Source organism: Capsicum annuum, chromosome 11 (assembly GCF_002878395.1).
Source record: "Capsicum annuum cultivar UCD-10X-F1 chromosome 11, UCD10Xv1.1, whole genome shotgun sequence".
Taxonomy (NCBI): Eukaryota; Viridiplantae; Streptophyta; class Magnoliopsida; order Solanales; family Solanaceae; genus Capsicum; species Capsicum annuum.
The window spans coordinates 178716037-178722798 of NC_061121.1; positions in this window are offsets into that span (position 1 = coordinate 178716037).

Here is a 6762-nt window from a genome sequence, read left to right on the forward strand (position 1 = left end):
AAAAATTGGTATCCCTATGGAGAGGTATACCCGATAATTCCATAAGAAACACATACATGAACTCATGAACAACTCACTCAACATCTAAGAGCGGTCAGAAATCAACACAAGTATCACGTATATAGTCTAAATAAGAAAGAAACCCCTTTTCTATCATGAGATGATCACATTGAAAAGATATAAAACCTTGGAGAATGTAGTATGAGTACCCTTCCACTATAATATTGGTCAACTTAGAGTAGCTAAGGCCAGGGTCATTGGAAAATAATCCAAAGTAGCATGATAATGAGCAAACCAATAAATATCCCATATAACATAAAAAACCCATATTGAGGATAATCAAGTCTTCCTAAGTATCACACCAAAAAAGTGTAACTACATATGATCGATACAATCGATCCATAACTACAAAATTACCTACGAGGGTAGAAACACAAATAGTCATTGCAAGTGAGTCAGACATAGCATCAATACCAATAGTAAAATATATAGACAAATAAAAAAATATAGATTTAGGGTCAAACACCACTGAAGAAAGATGATGAAAAACTGGGACAACACCTATAATCACTACATCAAAGGCTTCTTCGTCAGGTGTCCTAAGAAAAGCATAGTACTGACCACATCTACTACTAGACTGAGTGACTCCTCATTCACTACCTTGAGCTTATGGAGACCTACATCTAGTAACTCTAAAACCACCTATACTACCCCATGCACCACCTCTAAATACTAACACTTAAGTAAGAAAAAATTGAAGCTGACAACCCTGTAAGGGAGAATAATCACACACCAAGGATAATCTTTCGGTAAGTATCCAAACTTATCACAACAAAATATACTTCACTAAAAGAATCATGCGGACTGAACGTAAAAGAACTAGAACATCCTCTATTACCCAATGAACTAGAAAGATACCTTCAATTTACATGACTTGATCTCTAATAATATAAATTCTCAAAAACTACAAACCTATATCTAAACGTTATAACGCTTTCTTAGCTATTCTAACATGGTAACAATTAGAACCTCTACCTAATTGTGTATCCTTTTGGTACCACCACTCTGAATACTTTAGAAAGTAGTCTAAATCATCATGGCATGATTTACTATACTCTAAAAATAACCACTCTAAATCACTAAGTCATCACTAATAGGTAATAACTAGTAAAACCTTGAACAAATTTCCTATTTCGATTAGAATTTTTAAAAATTCTACCAATACCACCAATCTCTTCATAAAACTCCATTCTAAGGTGTCATATAACTTCCTCAAATCTAATTTAAGAACATATTTTGGGGATACACAGTTTTCTACTATAACATTTAAAGATTTTATGGCGAAACAATAAATTGCCAATTATACTTATTCCTTTAATAAATGTCGATTAAGAGCATCCTACTAGATCAACAATAACAGTCAATTATATTTCTGTTAACACCTATATAATCTTATACAAAGTAGTTTAATAATCTATAGGTCTATAGATTTTAACTTTAGCAGGATTAGAAATTTTGGGTACTAAAGTTATAGTAGTAGTATTTGTAATAAGAAAGAGAGTACCAGTGATAAAAAAATTATTGTACAAGTTCAACTGCATTATATTTGATTATCTCCCAAATCTTTGTGAATTAGCAAATGGAAAATCCATCCACCATAGAAGCTTTGTCCTTTGGCATGGCCTGTACAGTTATAGTAGCTTTTTCATATGTCACATACTATGTAAGGTCTCTTTGTTGTGTAAAGGTAAGACACGCGCCTTGTTAAACAGTCACAGTATTAAAAAAAAAGGTAATTCAATGGAACATGTTACCCATTAATCCTATAAATACACCAATGAACTTATTTTCAATTTCCTGTGGTTATGTAAGCTTCATATTATTCTTAGTGTATATGGAGGTGATAGTATTATGACTATTTATAATTTTTCATTGGACATACATTTAGAATTAGCATCGCTATAATACACCCAAATAGGTCTTGCTTTATGTCTGAATACCTACTCCATCACAGTGCTACATTTTTCCATTTTCATCAGCAAGTGTTTCTCTTGTTCAAATATTATAGGGTCGATAAGGTGGCCTTGCAACTACCTCTGAATAATATCAAGTCCCTCTCTGGATAGTTTCAACTTCATAATGTATGATGTCATGTACCTATTACGATCTTTCAACTGTTGCTCGATCTCTTTTAACCTTCCCCATAGATTCAACAAAGCTTGATTAGCCTCCTCTAACTACAAAATTGGTGCCAAGATATTCTTAAATATAGAATGCTTCATAATATTATGGTAGAATCTGAATGGCCTAGGATACAAGTTAGAATATTAAAAACTCTAACCAAAGTATGGGAGTTTTCAGATATTGATAGATTGAGAAAATCTACTAATACTTGACCAAAATATTTTAGTTAATTAAAATTCCCTATTTCCCAGTCAATCTAACTATATACCCTCTCTCTGCTTTTTGCTTAGTACACCACGTAATATACCATCCTTTACTTCTGAGAGGTGTCAACTTTATGGTATAACATAAATCCTATAAACCTTCTGTTTCCCCAAGTACAATTAGTGATCCCATTCTATCTCCCGAGCTTAACACATTGTTGAAATTACCCTATAGAATCCAAGGGTAATTACTTTTTAGATCAACCTAAGCTAATTCCATACATAACCAATCACTGTGATATTGCTCATTCATTGCAAAAACTATAGATAAATAAATATCAATGTGAGTTTTATCATCCTTAATAAGCTAATATAAACATTGTTCCTTGACCTCAAGAACATCAATATTTAAACACCTCTTCCCTAATAACTAGTTTCTTCTATTTGTCATTTTACTATAATTATGACCAAATTCCTAGGCTTGACCCATTTTTTGCACTAACCTTCTAGCTTTTAATTCTCTCACTTAAGTCTATACATAACTAAAAATTTTAATCTTTTGCGTTGCAAGAAAGATTTTTATCTCCTACTTATGGTCCTGATTTAAACCCCTGATGTTCTAGGCGGACAAGATCATGGTGGAAAAAATATAATGTAGTTTTCATCACATTTAAAATATGATCCCAAAGACTTCTTTCTACACTTTTGATTTGGTCTTGCCACCTATATACTTTTCTGTTTCAAAATCACTATAGTTGTCAATATCTTATTAATGAAACTATGTTTCCCCTAGATCCCTCCATGACCTCTTTAGTAGTCTACATCACTACTCTAAAGGTACTAATTTTGTCCTTGCATAAGACTAGCTTGAAATATTTCCATGCCATCTGTGACTTCCTATAATTCATGTGCTACTACTTCCTCACTATATGTTCTAGCATTAAGATCATAACATCTGTGACTATATTTGTTCTCTCCTTCTGATACAAATATTCAATATCAGTGTGACAAAATCTTAGGCACTCATTAAGTAATTTGGTGTCACGACCCAAACCGGGCCCTGGCCGTGATGAGTATTTCGAACCATGAGGCTTGAAACACCCCTATCTGTTTGGTAATCATGCACACAATTCATATGATAAAAGAAATACGAATGATACACAATATAACAGAAACATGGTCAAGAATTATACGAAAGTAATAATGGGGAATAATGTCCCACAATCTCAACACAACATCTCTATAATGTCTGCGAAATCTCTACTACATGACTGAAATAAATATCTATCTGAAAACTGGGACAAGGCCCCCAGTAGACCCAAAAATAATAAATGATAAATTAAACTGCAGACATCAGGCCTTCCGAAATATAGAAGGCTCACTACTTGATTCTGTGATCTGTCGGAACGAATCTACTAGTTGTCTAGACCCCTGGACTGTGCCTCCGAACCTGGGAGGAGAGGGGGTCAATACAAAAGTACTGGTACGCAGAAAAATCAAAATAGAAATATAATATTTATTTTACACAATATAGGTGAGAGCAATGATAAAGTAGTTTCATATCAAATTATTTGAAAACACATAGGCATAATGTAATAGTTTTCAATACCAATGTAATGCGATTGAGCTAGGTGGAATACCATACAATTGTAATTCCACGGTTATGTGGAATCCGCCTCTGGTGCTCGGTGGCCAAGCCTTCAATCCAAGTAGCCACCAGGAGTTGGAGCCGGTATACCCCCATGTGAGTACAATGTGGGGAATCCCCCCATGTGAGATGTCTCAATAATTTTATTATCCTCCCATGTAGGATACAATATTATATGAACCGCATCGGCAACTACGATTTCCAGCGATGAGCCCTTTCACTCAAACACCTTCTTCGGGCATCCACCTTTCTCATGAAAATCAATGCATTCAAACTTTGTTCAAATCAATCACATGTCATACTCTGTAGGCTATCATCATATCCGACTTGTAAGTCATCAGTATCATATCATTCTATTCATTCAATCATCATATGCAATATATTTCAACATGAACTAAACAACCCTCTCTTTGAAAGTCAAAAACCATATCCAAATCATGACATTTTAAAGACATTTCATGACATGCATTTCAAGATGATTTAAAATGATTCATATCATGTGAAAACTTAAATTAATATCATAGCAAGAGAGGGGGTCCGTGTAAATCTTGCTCTCAATTGATCATCATTATGAAACACATGTATATCCATATATAATATGTCAAATCACATTGGACATAGGCTTAAAGACCAAATAAATATCATAAAATGTTTAAAACATAATCCTATTTGTAATTTCAAAACCCCTATTTTGAAAACATGAATTTTTAAAGTCCATGAGATTTTTGAGATAACCCCACGTACCTCAATTACTAAGAATATTAGATGCTTCTCGAAGCCTACATTGAGAGGATTTCAAATATGTAATTAGTTCCTAAAACCCCTGGTTGAATCTTGAGTTGCTTGGGTTTTTATTTTGAAAACCTAAGGAAAATCCCTGAGCACTTTTGATGAATGAAGATGTATTTTGGAGTCCTTGGAACTGAATTTCGTATTTTAGGGCTAAGTAAGGGTAGAAAAGGACCATTTTGCCCCAAAAACGTAGTGTTTAAGTCACTTGAAACCTTTACATAGGCGCCGCCCATTCCATTGCCTATGTTTACTAGGCGCCGCCCATTCCATCCCCTATGTTTACATAGGCGCCGCCCATTCCATCCCTTATGTTTACATAGGTGCCCCCTAGGGTATCACCTATGTTTACATAGGTGCCGCCTAGGCGATCGCCTATGCTTTCCAGTGGCCATGGGCGATTGGTTAGGTGATGCATATCACATTAAAAGGCCATAACTTCTTGCTCGGGTGTAGGATTTTAGCAAAATTGGTATCATTGGAAAGCTAAATCGAAGACCTATCATTTGAAACATAGTAGGCTCCATAATTCGACATATACAGAGAGTTATAGTCAATGGAAACTGACATAATTTACAACATCCCCTAAAACTTAGTCAATCAAAATAGTTTCAACTTATCCTTGAGTTAAAGGACCTCTATGGTCTAAATTCAGGCTTGAATGGATTCACATGCTACAAAAATAATTAACATACCGTATTGGCATAGGATTTTATGGCTTTGGGATTTATCAACACATCGGAATCATGGTCTATATTATAGCCCGAAATGCGGGGCATTACATTATCCCCCCTTAGGATCATTAATCCCCAAATGATGCTGCAGGACACAGAAAGACACGATTTCAAGCATAATAAAGGACTAGGAAAGATAAGATAGGAATAGTACCTTCTGTCTCATCCTCCATCGAAGCAAACAAATTGGGATATCTAATTTTCATGTCATCTTCAGACTCCCAAGTTGCTTCTTCGACTTTCTGATTCCTCCACAGTACCTTTACTGAGGATATCTCCTTGCTCCTCAGCTTTCGAAATTAGCGCTCAAAAATTTCAATGGGCTTTTCTTCGTAAGACAAGGAATCTGTCACTTTGACATCCTCTACTGGCAATACCAAAAAATGATCTCCAATGTATTTTTTAACATGGATACATGGAATACCGGATGAACGAAACCCAAACTTGCAGGAAATTCTAGCTCATAAGCAACTGCGCCAATCTTTCTCCAAATCTGATATGGCCTTATATAGCGAGGGCTCAATTTACCCTTTTTTCTGAACTGCAGTCTTGAGTCGTTCTCTAATGATCTTTACTTTCTCCATCGCCTGATGAACAAGATCAAGCCCATATAACTGGGTCTCACCCACTTTATACCATCCTATCGGAGACCTATATCTTTTTCCATACAGAGCCTCAAAAGGAGCCGTCTTGATGCTGGCATGGTAATTATTATTGTAAGAGAATTCAACCAGTGGCAGGTGATCTACCCAACTACCTTTAAAATCAATGACGCATACCCTCAACATATCCTCAAGGGTCTGAATGGTACGCTCAGTTTGCCCATCCGTTTGAGGGTGAAAAGCTATGCTCAAATTCACTTGTGTACCTAAACCCTTCTGAAAAGATCTCCAGAACTGAGATGAAAACTGCGTACCTCTACTGGATATAATGGACACTGGTGCCCCATGCAACCAAAATATCTCCTCAATGTAAATATTAGCATAACACTCTCCCGAATAATTAGTCCTTACAACCAAAAATTGGGCTGACTTTGTCAACCGATCTACGATCACCCATATAGAATCATACTAGTTTCGGGATCTTGGAAGTCTTATAATGAAGTCCATGTTTATCATCTCCCACTTCCATAAGGCAGGGCTATTTCTTGGAAAGTACCACTTGGCCTCATGTGTTCTACCTTTACTTGTTGACAGTTCAAACA